Raw genomic sequence first — 15266 nt, 5'->3', positions numbered from 1 at the left:
ATTTATTCAACAGTAAAAATGGGACACTGCCCAGTGCCCACCCTTAAAAACAAATTACAAATTAGACAGAAAATCTATTCATAAAGGGATGATCAGGAAAAAGCCTTAATACAGACCACACTTTAAAACTTCTATTGGAGAAAAGTCATTTTCTAAGCTAGGTCCAGTCACTTGGAATTAAATTCCTGCTGTTGTGAGAACACAAAACACCGTGAAACTGTTCAAAACTGAAATAAAGAAGCATTTATTAAAGGAATCTGAATGCTCATGGAACAAAGAAAATTGCTAGTTTTTATATCATGTGTGTTAGTTTGCTTTTTTGCCTATAACGCCACAAACTGTCAGCTAAACTGAATTGTATTAGAACTACTATAGGTCAACTGCAAATACTGCACACTTCTAAAACTTGCATTGCTATCTGTATTTTGTTAAACAACTACTTTATTCCTGTCATAATGAGCTGTAAGTTTTCTTGTGCTCTATGTTTCCAGGATGTGGCTGAAAGAGTCTGTCAGCCAGTCCACTTACCCAGTAATCAAAACTGAATAAAGAAATAGGCCTAGGATGCATGTACAGCTGAGACACATACCACAGGGATTTGGCATTTGGAAGCACACTCCTTGCAGCAGCAAAATGCAGTGAAAATCAGCCTCTGAAAGGAGGGGACGCGCTCTGCCATGGGAGGGTGGGCCGCCCCACAGGACCAGCAAGATGGATCACTCTGTACCACCTGAGTCTCACTGCTAGAGGTATGAGTGGACTAACTAGGCTTCCAGGATATGAAAGAGTGGACAGGAAGGCTGTCACTCACCCAGAAATGCTCAACTCCTGCCTTCGCTGAATGATTGGGCTGATTGAGTTTAGGTAGAGTAGCCATCAGGCTAGGTCTTACAAAGATGCAAAAAAAAATGCATGTTTTAATGCTGATGAAAGCTGCCTCCTTATGTGTATCAAAACCATAAAAAGGCGAGCGACAAGTATGGCATAAAACTAAAAATATTTATTAAATAAACAACGAGGGAAATAAAAAGTAGTAAGCTCTTTCGCATGGATCAACCATGCTTCCTCAGAGATACAGACATACAATGAACAAAACCTCAGCTTACTATTTAAAAAACATACCAACCAATCCTAACAAAATACCAATCAATTAGTAACATTATCCTAAATTAACCCTTTTGCAAAATAAGACAACATCAAAAAACTTCAGAGCTAAGATAAAGAGCCAAGTGTGTATATAAGGGTTTATATTATATTGTTGAAACGGCATTACAGCGAATGCCGTTTGGATGACACAAAAAGAGCAAAAATCAAAAACAGCGAAAACTCAGGTCACTTTATTTTTAGAGTAACAATGCCTGAGCCATGAGACTGACATTGCTTGCCCTTTACCCCACTGTAGTGTGATCTTGGAGTTGGTATATTTAGTTAGTGGGGGTGGGGGGGCACAGCCCCCCACATTAGGGGTTGTGGGGGGCAAAGCCCCCCACTTTGAAATGTTTTAACTAGTGTGTGTGTGTGTATTGTTGGTCTACCGATTTTTTCCACTAGCAAAAATTGGTGACCTGAGGGTTCGCTGTTTTTCAATTTCACTCTTTATCTGTCATCGAAACGGCATTCGCTGTAATGCTGTTTCGACAATATAATATAGACCCGTATATAAACCCATCATCCTACACATCTAGACATAATGGATAAATAAACCATATACATTCATACATAGACCCTTTAATTCAAAGGATTAGAACATATGAACATGTTCCTCTAAAAATAAAATGAAAGAAAATCAAGATTATTCAGAAATCCAGCATCGAATAACCATTACAAACGCATAACTAATAAACATGAAAATATATACAATCCCACACACAAAACACAAACCACAAAACCCTAACCATACTATATATATAAAAATATCCCTTACAAAAAACTACAAAAATAAAATAAAATAAAAAAATACCTCAAAATTAGTGTGGTAATTTCCTACCTCTCAAAAATGACTTGAGGGATACTGCTTCATTCAAGCCATACTGTTTATCCAGAACTATCCATCTCGGTTCAACCTTTTCTAAATCATTCCATTTATCCTGTAATCTATTATTAGGGGAAACCACTTGGAGTGTCATAAAAACAAAACTATCTTCATTCCACATTTCTAAAACATATCTTGCTATAGCACTTCTTGCATCACCAATGCTAGAATACTATAAATGTTCCCTAATTGCTGCTTCCTGCTCTCTGTGGATTTAAACTTTTTTTGGTTTTTGGTCCTGACTGTGTTCCACCTGCTTTATTGTTCCCTAATTCTATCACTAAAGGCTCTAGTTGTCAATCCAACATAGAAACCCAAACATTTAACACGTCTGGCTAAACAACATGACAAGCTGAACAATCAGCATAATGACTGAATGTATATATTTTCCATGTATCATGGTAGTACATGTACCCTAGGCCTATATTCCACTAAATGTAACACATGTGGCAATCCCTAGCTGCCTTCCTTCCCCCAGGCAGGTGAGCTAACAGTAGCCACTCATTCCATTTCCCATCCTCCCTTACCGGCTCCTACAGACACCGGAGTAACTAATCAAACTCAAACTGCCTGCACTGCAGTAAGGGCTGTATCCTTGTCTGCCATATAGCTAGCTGCTAGTAAGTAGGTTTCGAAACTGATCCTAAATCAAGTGTTTAATTAAAGCCATCAGTGGGCAACTAGAACAAGTCAGACTCAAATTTAAATAATTTTCAGAGCTGGTGTTAATAGTCTTATTTTAAATTTGTCAGCAATTATATTGCGAGAATTTGAGTGGATTCTTGATTTTTTTTGTTGGCATGTTTGTGTTTTGTTAGCATTTTGTGATCATTTACACTGTAATTTAGCAAGGCATATTCTTAAAGTCCAGTTTTGTCATACCAATGGTATACATTTCAGAAACCCAAACTTACATAAATTGTTTCGATGGCACATATCTGGTCTTTTTCTTTTTACTGTTGTTTTTAAAACAAAACAACAGTGGCAGTACTCCAACCATTGATCTTCTTTGGAGTTATTTCTCATTTCTCAGAAATTACTAAATTTTCTTTACTTTAGTTGAGCCCCTCCCTCAGAATACATATGCACTCCCTAGGCTTTAATTTCTTCCTTTTCCATGGTCTTTCATTTTATTGTTCTGCCTCCTTTAAGTACAAAACATATTTAAGGTTAAAAATTAAAGGCATCTGTCACCTGCCCACTGTCCAGTGCACTTTTTATGAAGTTAAATAAGCTTAAGGCAGATAGGCCTTCCACACATGCATGTTTCCCACTGTATTGACAAGTGTGCTTCTTGTTTATTTCAATACTTCTTTCTACTTACATTGCATTTATTGGAAATAATTTGGTAATATTTATGAATGGGTGATTATCCATGCCCTTATAATGTAATGCATTAGACAGCAATGGCATACATCATAACAAAGCATATGCCCTTAACTTCCACACCAGCCCTAGCCTGAAAAAATCAGTGTTAGTACAGGAGATTAAAGAAGAGCTCGGTAGAGCCGGAGACGGAAAGGGGCACTGGGGTACAAGACTGGAAAAGTATGAAACAAGGGAAAAGGGAATAAGGGAACAAAAAATACTGATTCAAATGTACAAATCCATGCTCTTCATGAATCTTACTAATATTTCTAATTGCTAAACTAATCCTTATTCTTTCTATTGCCCACCTATTTTCTCGTCCCATACACTTCTAATCATCTAATTTCACATGAACATCCAAACAAAGCTAACTCATTTTCAGTTCCACGCTTCTTCTTCACATACAACTCTGGAAATGAAGGGGTAGTCTTGGACTTTTCTCTCTTTATTCTGTTGACTGATTTTAACAGTCCTGTGCCTTGTCCATTATACCACATCTTTGCTATATATGTTAAAACCAGATATATTTTTTTCTTTAAAAGACCTTAACAGATGCTGTATAACAGATCCTCTGAGGCCGGCATCCATTTTCAAAAAGCATTGCAAGCTTTCTCTAATTTGATGTTAATATAGAAGATTATGAGCAGGTGACCGATCACAACTGGCTTATTATGTGTTTGAGATATGGATGCTAAGAATTTCACCTTGAGAGTGAAGCTTGAGAGGTGAATCTTGGCATCCATGTCAAGAACACATAATAAGAGGTTATGATTAGATATCCAGTCCTAATTCTTTGTAGTGCATGGAGCTTTATCTGCTCCACATACTGCTACTTACAAAAGAAAAAAAAAAGCACAAAGTGTTTTGCTGGCTTTCAAAACCATAAAGCACTTAGTAAGTGCTGTCAGAAAGCCAGTAACACACTCTCATTTGTTACAGAAATTCTGGGACACATTACTGGCACAGACAGCATGCAGAAACAAATCTGTTTTTAATTCTGTCACTTTCGTTTACTAGTCAGTACTGAGAGCTGAGTGCCTAGCATGATACCTAATCTTAATAAGTGAAGCAAGGGGTGCTTAACATTTGTTAAAATCAGGACTTCTGGTAAGGCATCATAAGGAATACCAGCCCATCCCACAGCAGTGGCAGAAACAAAGGAAATAAATTACAGTTTTACCTGTAAAGTGGGGGGGGGTGACTTAAAGGTGCTGCAGTTATTATAAACCCTCATGTCAGCACACACAAGAAGGAAGGAAAAAACAGATGTGAACCAGAGAACCTTAGTAAATACTGAAGACACCCTGGATTTTACCTCAAGGAGTAGTGGCAGCATGGCTCAACAGGAGGGGGAAATACCAGTTACCTTGAGTGAGGTCCTACATGAGATTAAAAAGATGAACATCGTGCTGGAAACATTTATGGAGGAAACTGCAGAGAGCTCAAAAGAAGCAGAAGTGGTTTTGAGCAACCACAGTGATGCAATGCAAGACAACTTACAAGAAACTGAGCAGCTTTATTTATGAGCAGAAACAGCCAAAGCAAGGCTGAACATGATAGAGGAGGTATTGAGAGACCATCAGGATATGTCAGAATGAAAGAATTTGTGATTAAGTGGGATTCCAGAAGGCATGTAAGGTAGAACTGTGAACGATTCATTGCCCAGCTGCTCGAGCAATGGACCAGCATACCAGTGGATATAATTAAAATTGACAGGGTATATACAGTGTGGGGCACCTGTGTAGCCATGGAAGCCTGAGACAAGTTCTGGTCTTATTCAAATTGTATAGACAAAAGGAAGCCAAATAGAAGGCTGGGTCCAAATGGATGTGAGATTCAGCAGGAGATTTGTTGAGTAAGACATTTTGGCTGAAACAAGAAGGTAAAGGCAGGTGTTTCCACCAGTGATTAAACTTGCCAAGCACAGAGCTGAGAGAGTAAAAATAATTTATCCAGCCATATATAAATTATTCTTCTCTACCAGTGTAAGATCCAAGGCAGATCCTAAGGAGGTGCTCAACTGGCTGGAAAGCAGGGGTTTAGTAGCAAGCCCACAGAATGGTACTGCTCAGGCTCTTAGCAAGGGGAGGCCACCAATCATGTGGGAGATGAAGCATAAGCTGGAAATGCAAAGTCAAGCTGGTTATTTCCTCCTGTCCAATGGATGCAAATCCTCAAACAAAGGGTAGTGATCACACAGCAAAAAAAGACACATACATCTGTAAGGTAACTTCCCTTCACTTGAGGGGGGTTCTTTTGTTTAACCTTGGAATACAGATGAGTGATGAGATAAAACCAGCATTAGTTGAGACAAAAACAGTCCATATTTGTAAGCAGTGAAAGGTAAAGTGCAATTGGAATGGGAGATAGAATTCCTGTGAAGACTAACTTTGACTGTGGCAAGGCGCTAACAAAATGGATAAGTGACAAGATAAAATCACTATTATTACAAGGAAATCTGTGGTAGACTGTGGCTTGTAATTTGGTCATAAAGGGGAAATAAGTTTTCTAGCTATGCTTCTGCTAAATATATGTTTGTGCACCAGTCTTCAACAAGCAATATACTGTTAACCTCTGGAGCCACCTGATGGGGAAGGACACTTACACAGAACTATAACAGTGAACTACAAGTTGTGTCAAACAGACAGTCTAGAATGGAATGTGCGGTACCAAAGCTGGACAAACCTCATCCATACCTTAGAAGGCTCAAATGAACAATGGTGTATAATGTTTGTGTAACTGACAAATTTGTATTTACTTTTTTATATTTTAAGAATGTTTTGGGAAAATTGTTCTGTATATGTTGCTGCCAATTTTTAGCTATTTGTGTTACTTTAAATATATCGCAGGGAAGTCAGAAGAGAAACTGGATTTTACAAATCTTGAAGTTAGCCGTTTATGGTAGGAGGAATGTTAAAAGCATACTGACTGGCCCATGTGTGGGGAGTGGCATTTGTAAAAGGTAAAGAGTCATGGAGCTTGGATTGTAGGAGCCTAGAACTAATGAAAGAGGAAGTGAACAGATACTTTGAATTAATAAAGGGGAACATCCCATTGAAGGGATGTAAGAAGAACGTTAGAATCAAATCTACATATTAAAAATGGGCACTACTATAATAGTCTGTTGGAATGTTAATGAACTAACGGATCTTGTGAAAAGGGAGAAAGTGCTGGCAGCAGTGAGGAAGGAAAATGCAGAAAACTTACCTCTAGCAGAGACACCTTTAAATCAGATAGAACACTCTAAACTTAGCAAGAAGATATTCATGTTGGCAGCTAGCTCAGAAATTGAGGAGCTAGAAGGAGGGGTGCCATTCTAATGCTTAAAAAACAGCTCACCTTTCTGATAACGGGGAAGATAGAGGATCAAAGGGGTAGGAAACTGGGAGCTAAAGGCATGCTGTATGGACAGATGATGACAGTAGGATTCTACATTATCCCACCTAGAGAAACTCAAAATGAGGTATAAGGGATAATATCTGTTATTATGAGGTTTACTGAGGCGGTCTTTTAATTATAAAAGACTGGAATCAAATTCATTTGCAAAAAGACATTCTGGGTAAGTGGGGAAACAGGAAGTTAACTAAAGCAAAAAAGTACACCAGAATTATCTCACAACAGTTACGTTTATCAGACGTGGAAACCTAAAATGGAGAGCATGAAATATAAGATATTCACTTTCTGTTTCACTTTCTGTTTCAATAGACATAATTCTTGGACCCGAATAGATAGAGGCTACATATCAGCTCAGCACCAGAATATGGTTCAGCAAGTCAAAGTAAGTCCATTATTATTTTCTGATCATACATTTGGGAAATATTTACTGCTCGTATAAACTAACACATTGGAGATTTCCAGCTTTTAAGCTGGAAAATTATAAGTTTAGGCAACAAATATGGCAAATTATGCAGAAAAAAATGCCTAAATGGGAAACCACAATTAAAACAGAATGGGAACAGTATAAACAGGACCTAAGATGTGAGCTACAGACTTTGGAAAAGGCAGAAGAAGAGGCTAGACAACAAGGCCTAAAACAGCACAAGGAACTACAGTTAAAAGGGAAGGGTCTGACAGATGAGGAGCAGCTCAGAAAACAGACAATTCTACGTGACTTACAGAGGGTGGAAGATAACAGAATACTGATGCGAAGAATGCAATAAAGGGCTTGTGCTTCTCCAATATCCCAAAATGTGATAGGGTTTTGGCATGAGATTAAGATGCCAGGGGTATGAAAGCGCTATCCATATGCTTTGTGACACCAGTAGAGGTAAGGCGGTGACTCAGGTCTAACATTCTGCAGGTATTCGAGTACTGTTATATGGACCTGTACCAGTCTGAAAAAGGACATGGAATGACCAGGGTTTTCTATTAGCTTTTCTTAGAAAAATTAATTTAAGGAAATTAATGGAGGATGAAGCAAATGGACTAATGAGAGCTATCTATGACAAAGAAAAAAGGGTACCTTGAAGAGGATGTGAAGAGGCAAGGCCCCAGGTACAGATGGGCTCACCATGGAAATGTGGGAAGTAATAGAGCAAGATATGATACCCATATGGAGAAAGCTGTTTGAAGCAACACTATGACCTAGAGACATTCACAACTCAGGGAAAAGAGCAGTGCTATCACCTATCCACAAAGAAAAGGATCCAAAACATCCCTCTTTTATCGCCCTATATCTTTGTTAAACCATGACTATAAATTATTCACGGTCATACTAGCAGCATTGGCAAATAGGGTGATACCAACAGATGTTTCACTGGGTCAAACAGGTTTTGTGGAAGGAAGGAAGGAAGGAAGATGAACATCTAACAACCTAATATGGACCCTAAAGATAACCCAGGATGCCCACGGGGGGGGGGGGGGGGGTAATCCGGTGTGTTTGTTAGGGTTAGATGCAAAAATGGCTTTTCATTGTGTTGAGTAGGACTGTCTAATTACTGTAATGGAAATAATGGGCTTCCCATTGCATTGATTAGAATAAATAAGACAGATTTATCAGGGATTGCAAGCTATGGTTAAACTAAGAGCAGAATTATCAGGGGAATTTCCAATAATGCAAGGAATGTGACAGGGCTGCCCCTGCTGCCAGAACTCTTTGCCCTGTATTTGAATCCCCTAGCAGAAATGATTAGGTCCTTGCAGATTAGGGGATACTGTTGGGAGCATGTGGAACTAAAGATCTCCCTCTTTGCAAATTAAATTTTAATCACGGTAGCATATCCTAAGGACAATGCGCCTATTCTAATGGATATCCTGAACAAGTTTAATAAAATATCAAGATATAATGTTAATATACAGAAGACACAGATCTGGACTTAAATTTGTCAGAGCTAGACAAGCTACAGGCATTGTGTCCAGGGATTTGGAAAACTGTAGAAATAGAATACTTAAGAATAAAACTAGCAAGGAAGGAAAAAGAAGTGGCCCACTTGCTGCTGGCCAAGATAAAGGAGAAAGTTATGATTACTTAGTAAAATTAATTAATTAAAAAGAATTAATAAAAATTTGCATATTTGGAAAATGCTAAATTTGGATTTGGGTCAGCGTATTCAGACACTTGACTGGCATGTGATCTCCCATATTTTATATTATTTGCAGGCATTTTGGTGATCAAGAGGGGATACGGAAATTGGGCAGATGGAGAAATGGATGAAGGAATTTATTCTATAAGGTAGGAAACCAAATGTAGCATGGGACAGAATGAAACTACCCAGGGAATTTGGAGGCCTAGGGGTTCCTGACATTCAGAATTACATCCAAGCAACCAAGTTGTCTTTCTACACCAGGTCCCAAAATAGAGATTACTAAGTTGGGTAGAAGGAGATAATTTTTGTAAAGGATAAGATAGGTGACACAGAGGATTTATTACAGAGAATGTGGAAAACTGGTGCACTCCAATTAAACACATCCATATTACAAGAGCTGGAGGTAGAACTGACCAAATTATTAAATCATAAAGTGTTAGAAAGCTAGAAAGTTGATATCCTTCCTACAGGCATGACAAGAAAAGACATGAAGCATCGGAAGCTGGGAGGGTAATGGAGGGAGGAGGGGATTTAATACACACCAAATAATAGACAAAGGAGGAATTATTAGTTGGAAAAGATTCTGGAAACTTTATGGTATACCCTCAATGGAAAATAATTCAATATGAAGGGCTGAGAAGACTAGCGAGGCAGAGTGACTGAAGGAAAGCAAAAGAGGAAGAATGGCCTCCACTGGTCAAGTGTGTAAGTGAACTTAGAAAAGGACTGATGGGAAGCAATGGATTAATAAGGGCGGGGGGGGGGAGCTGTCAGATGCATAAATATGACCAGCCTTACACATAGGCAAGGAAGACGACTGCCTAAGGTGCTGTTCATCCAGGGATGATTTTGGGCTATTTATTTTTTCCAAGTAAATAAACTTTTAGTTATGTACTCACCATAACTTCAGATGTTTGGGATCCATCTCGCCTACATTCTGAATCATGGGTTCGGAGCCAATCCCTCGGCTCCGACTCGGCACGCTTATGCCAAAGAGCGAAGTCTCTTATTGGCTGAGCTTACTATATCCCAGGATGCACCACTACCAGTCCCCCAGATCTAGTTTGTCCGCATACATGCACACATGCACGCCCTGCTTATATAACATCGTCAGATGAAACAAGATAAAACAGTAGAACTCAAAACCGTTCAATCTCTTCTGATCTCCAAGGCAGGGGGAAGGAGGGTGGGTATTAGGAATGTAGGCGAGATGGATCCCAAACATCTGAAGTTATGGTGAGTACATAACTAAAAGATGTTATGTGATCCTATCTCGCCTACATTCTGAATCATGGGACAGCGTCCCTAGCACCTGAATCCTGGGTGGCTCACTGGAAAACACTCCTGAGTACCGTGGAACCAAAAGATGCTCGTCCTTTAGATGCCACATCCAATTTGTAGTGGGAAATGAAAGTGTGCGGGTTGGACCAAGTAGCCGCAGCACAGATTTCCGATATAGCAAGCTTGGAATGAAAGGCTATAGAAGTAGCCATAGCTCTGGTAGAATGAGCTTTGATAGATGTTGTAAGTTGCTTATTCAAGAAGAATAGGCCTGAGTTATGCAATCTCTGATCCATTTTGAGATAGTAGCTTTTGTGATGGTTTGGCCCAATTTATTATCTGAGAAGGACACAAACAACTGGTCTGACTTACGAAGTTGCTGAGTCCTGTCTAGATAGAAGCGTAATTGCCTGTGAACATCCAATTTATGGAGAGTGTATTCTGCTTCATTGGAGAATTTTGGAAAGAAAACTGGTAGCTCTAGAGATTGTTGAAGACAGAAACTAGAACAGACCTTTGGGACAAAGGATGGATTAGGCCTAAGTGATACTCTATCCTTGTGGAAAATCAAGTATGGTGGTTTAATAGACAGGGCTTGAAGCTCTGAAACTCTTCTTGCAGAAGTAATAGCCACTAAGAATGCCGTTTTCCAAGACAGATATTTTAACTCGCATGTAGCAGTCGGTTCGAAAGGGGAAGATGTTAATGCGCGAAGCACCAAATCAAGATCCCACGGAGGCGCAGGATGAAAAACTGGTGGTCTTAATAGACTCGCACCTTTAATGAATGTTTTGCATAGTCTGCTGCTCATCAAAGGAGGATCCGTGGATTCATGGAATTTAGAGACAGCCGCTAGTTGGACTTTAATAGTTGAGACAGAAGATCCCTGATTAAACAGGGATGTTAAGAATTTCAAAACCTCTGGGACAGGAGCAGTGATAGGGTCTAAGCCCTTGAGTTGAGCCCAGATAGCAAACCTCTTCCACTTACTGAGGTACAATTTGTTAGTGGTGGGTTTGTGGGCCGAAGATAAAATGTGAACAACTTCCGGGTCTAGTGTGTGCCTTCTAACTAAGGTCGGAAGTGGAGGAGCCAAGCTGTCAATTTCAAAGATTGAAGGGACTGATGCCAATGTCCCGACTGATGGATCAGCAAGTCCGGAATCAGGTCTAAGGTCCACGGATCGTCCACTGCATGCTTCTTCAGGTAAGGAAACCATATCTGACGAGGCCAGTATGGGGCAATCAGAATCATTAAAGACCCCAGTTGAGAAGCTTTTGAATAACTTTGGGAAGAAGTGGAATTGGAGGAAAGGCATAAAGTAGCCCTGTTGGCCAAGGTTGTGCTAGAGCATCCATGGCTGGTACTTCCTGATGTGGGATCAAGGAGAAGAACCTTTGGCACTTGGCGTTTTGTGGAGTTGCAAATAGGTCGCAGCACGGCGTCCCCATCTCTTGAAAACCTGGGCTGCTACTGTGCGGTTTAGAGACCATTCGTGAGGAGAGAGAATTGTCCTGCTTAATTTGTCCGCCAATACATTTGACTTTCCGGGATGTGGGTCGCTACCAAGAAGCGGTTGGTAGCTACAGCCCATTCCCAAACTCTCATGGCCTCTCTGCAAAGGGGTACGATCTGGTCCCTCCTTGTTTGTTCAGATACCAGACCACCGACATGTTGTCTGTGTGGATGGCGATGATGCCCTGAGGAAGAAACTTGTGTAAGGCCTGTAGGGATAGAAGTACAGCCCTCATCTCCAACACGTTGATGTGGAGAAGAGCTTTGTCTGGAAGCCAGGAGCCCTGAACTAGCCTGCCCAGACAATGCCCCCCCCACCCTATCTGGGAGGCATCTGTCGTCAGGGTAACCACTGGAGGGGGGAGAACAAAGGGTTTTCCTTGATCCAAGTTGGATGTCTGAAGCCACCAGCGAAGGTCCCTTTTGCATATTTCCGTAATCATGATGTGATGATTGAAGGGAAGATCCTGAAAGGACCATTGAGTTGACAAGAGCCACTGAAGAATCCTCATGTGTAATCTTGCTAGAGGAACTAAAAGAACCGTGGCAGACATTGAGCCTAAAACCTGTAGAACCATCCTGGCTGGGGCTTTGGATCTCGAGATCAGAGCTTGAACTTGGCCCTGTAAAGTTCGGATCCTTTCGGCAGGAAGAAAGACACGCATCAATCTTGAGTCTATCTCTGCTCCTATAAACTTTATGCGTTGAGAGGGCAGCAAGACAGACTTTGACCAATTGAATGTAATCCCCAGGAAAACACCCAGTGAGATGGTGGCTTTGAGGTTGTCCATTAGTAGATGCCTGGTGGTGGCAGTCAGGAGCCAGTCGTCGAGATAGGGAAACACTTGGAATCCAAGACTTCTCAGGTGAGCCGTCACTACTGCCAAACACTTGGTGAACACCCTGGGGGCTGTGGTGAGACCAAAGGGCAGAGCGCAAAATTGGTAATGACTGACTCCCAGGCTGAAGCGCAGATACCTTCTGGACGCCTGATGTATCGGTATGTGATAATAGGCGTCCTTGAGGTCTATGGAGCACATCCAAACATCCTTCTCCAATAATGGGAGAATGGATTGTAACGTGACCATTCGGAATTTGGATTTCGTGACGGATTGGTTCAGTTTGCTGAGATCCAATATTGGCCTCAGGTCCCCTGTCTTTTTTGGCACTAAAAAGAACCTGGAGTAATTTCCTGATCCGCTCTGGTCTGTGGGGACCGGTTGGATGACTCCTTTTCTAGCAGCTTTAAAGCTTCTGCGGCTGCTATTTCCCTTTGACTGGGTGGTGGGTCCGGGATTCTCTTGGACGGTGGGGTGAGTATGTGAATGGGATGGTGTAACCTCCGGCAATGATCCGAAGCACCCATCTGTCCTGAGTGATTGACTCCCAGGCTTTTAGGTGCTTGGCAAAACGACACCCGACTGGCTCCGGAGCAGCACAGCCGGGCAATCCCTCATGACGTGTGGGAGGCTGAAGAGCCACAAAAGGACTCGCGGTCTCCAGAATTGCGGGGCCCTCTGCCGCCTCTGGGACGGCGTCTCCCTGAAAAATTTCCCCGTCCTCTGCCTCTGGACGGGGAATCTTCCTGCTGTTGAGAGAAAAACTTGCGAGATTTGCGGAACCACATTTTCCCCCCTCCTTTAGCCTTGGGGTAAGGCCGAAAGGGAGTGGAATAACGGGCACCTACGGCAGATAAAGTTTTTCCCTCTTGCTCACAGCGGGTAAGGGTGTCTTTCACCTTGGGTCCAAACAATGAGGACCCATCAAAGGGAGCGTCGGCGAAGGAAGACTTGAAGGCCTCCGCAAACTGACACAAGCGGAGCCAGGCTTGTCTACGAAGAGCCACGCCTGTGCCTGCCGCTCTACCCGCCCCTTCGGCCGCATAGGAAATGAGCCTCATGGACGAGTTAGAAATTGACGTAAGGATAGCCAACTGAGAGCTAACCGACTGGGCTAGCTGCTCAGGTAGGTTATCCGAGAGGGAATCTGACAACTCCTTGACCAGATCCCTCTGAAGCCTGGTAAAATGTGCCAAATAATTCAGAGACCTTAAGGTAAAGGCCGCTGAAGTCAGGGTGCACTTCCCGTACCTGTCCATACTCCTAGACTCCTTATTAGGAGGATGGACGGACGTTGAAGCCTCTGCCACGTCCTGTTGTGTAGCAGATGCCACCACCATGGCATCTACAGCCACGCCTTTAGTAAGGAACTCCTTCTCGGGGGGAGCAGACAAAAATTTATTTGGACGAGAAGGGACTGGTTCCATGGTATCTGGATGTTCCCACGCCCTTCGACAAACTAAATCCAGAAGCTCGTCGAAGGGCGGAGACACCCAGGAGGCGGAGGGCTGAGCTCCAAAGGCCTTGAGGAGCACTGACTCGTCCGCAGAGGGGGGTTTGGATATCCAGCCGCCTCGTTGTTTGAGGATCTCTAAGATGTCTGCAAATGAGACATCATCCGAGGACGACTGGGACCCTCTGCATCATCCATATCAGTGTCTGATGTAATAGACTCGGGGGAGTCCATGTGCTTCCTCTTGCACGATCTCTTCCTTGGGGGTTCCTCTGAAGACAACTCCGAAGAACCCTCAGGAGGAGGGGAACCCCACTGGGGTAACCTCAGGCCTCGGGCTCCGCTGGCTACGGACAGGGAACTGCCAAAGACCCAGTCTCCACGCCCAGGAAGGTGCCGGTAAAGCCGGAGAGATGGCCGAAGAGGACTTGGCCAAGGCACTCCTCATGGCCCTGAAAGCCGGACCCCCAGAATCCTGGGAGAGTCCGGTCTCCGGAGCCGTGATAGCCGACGGAAGTCCCGCAGCTGAAGCACCGAGGGGGAGGCTCGGAACCGAAAGCATAGGTCCCGAAACATCACCCCCGGGTCCAGCCGAAGACGTCCGCGTACCAAACTCGGACCCGAAGGCCCGGGTTGGAGTAAGGGTCGGAGCCGACCCTGAGATCTCCACCGGCTCCAACAGCACCTGCTCCGACGGAGCCGAAGCAGTCGGAGGAGGAATGGCAATGGGGTGGGCCAAGGTCATCAGCTCCGAAGCCAACTGGGTCGGAACCGAAACAAATTTTTGGAAGACTGGGGACTGGAACAGTCTTTGGAGCACCCTGTCTATATCAGAATCCGACATTCTCGAAGACCGAGAGGAAACAGAACGGGTTCGAGAAGGCCTCTCCATCGGCCCCAAAGGGCTAGGGGACCGGCTCCGAGGCGACTCGATGAGTATCGGCGCCGAGGTAATACTCACACCAGATTCCATCGGTGCCGAGGTAGACTTCGGCCGAGGAGGAAGTGTCTGAGCGGGCGACCCTTGTCGGCTCCGAGAGCAGCGGAGCCGACGAAGGTGACCCGCCTCTCGATGCCCCAGCCATCGGCTCCGAAGCCAGAGGAGTCGATACTGGTGGCATCGAGGCAGACCGTTCCGACCTCGGCTCCGAAGTCTTTGGAGCCGAAGGAGAGGCCTGCCTAGGTCTCTTGGCAGTCGGATCCGACGGACTGGTCGGAACCGAAGCCCTTTTCTTTTTGGCCGGAGCAGGAGA

This window comes from Protopterus annectens, chromosome 1.part0, assembly GCF_019279795.1.
Source record: "Protopterus annectens isolate FY-2018-M chromosome 1.part0, PAN1.0, whole genome shotgun sequence".
NCBI lineage: Eukaryota > Metazoa > Chordata > Ceratodontiformes > Protopteridae > Protopterus > Protopterus annectens.
The sequence above is the reverse complement of the archived record's forward strand: the minus strand, read 5'-3'. Positions refer to the sequence as shown.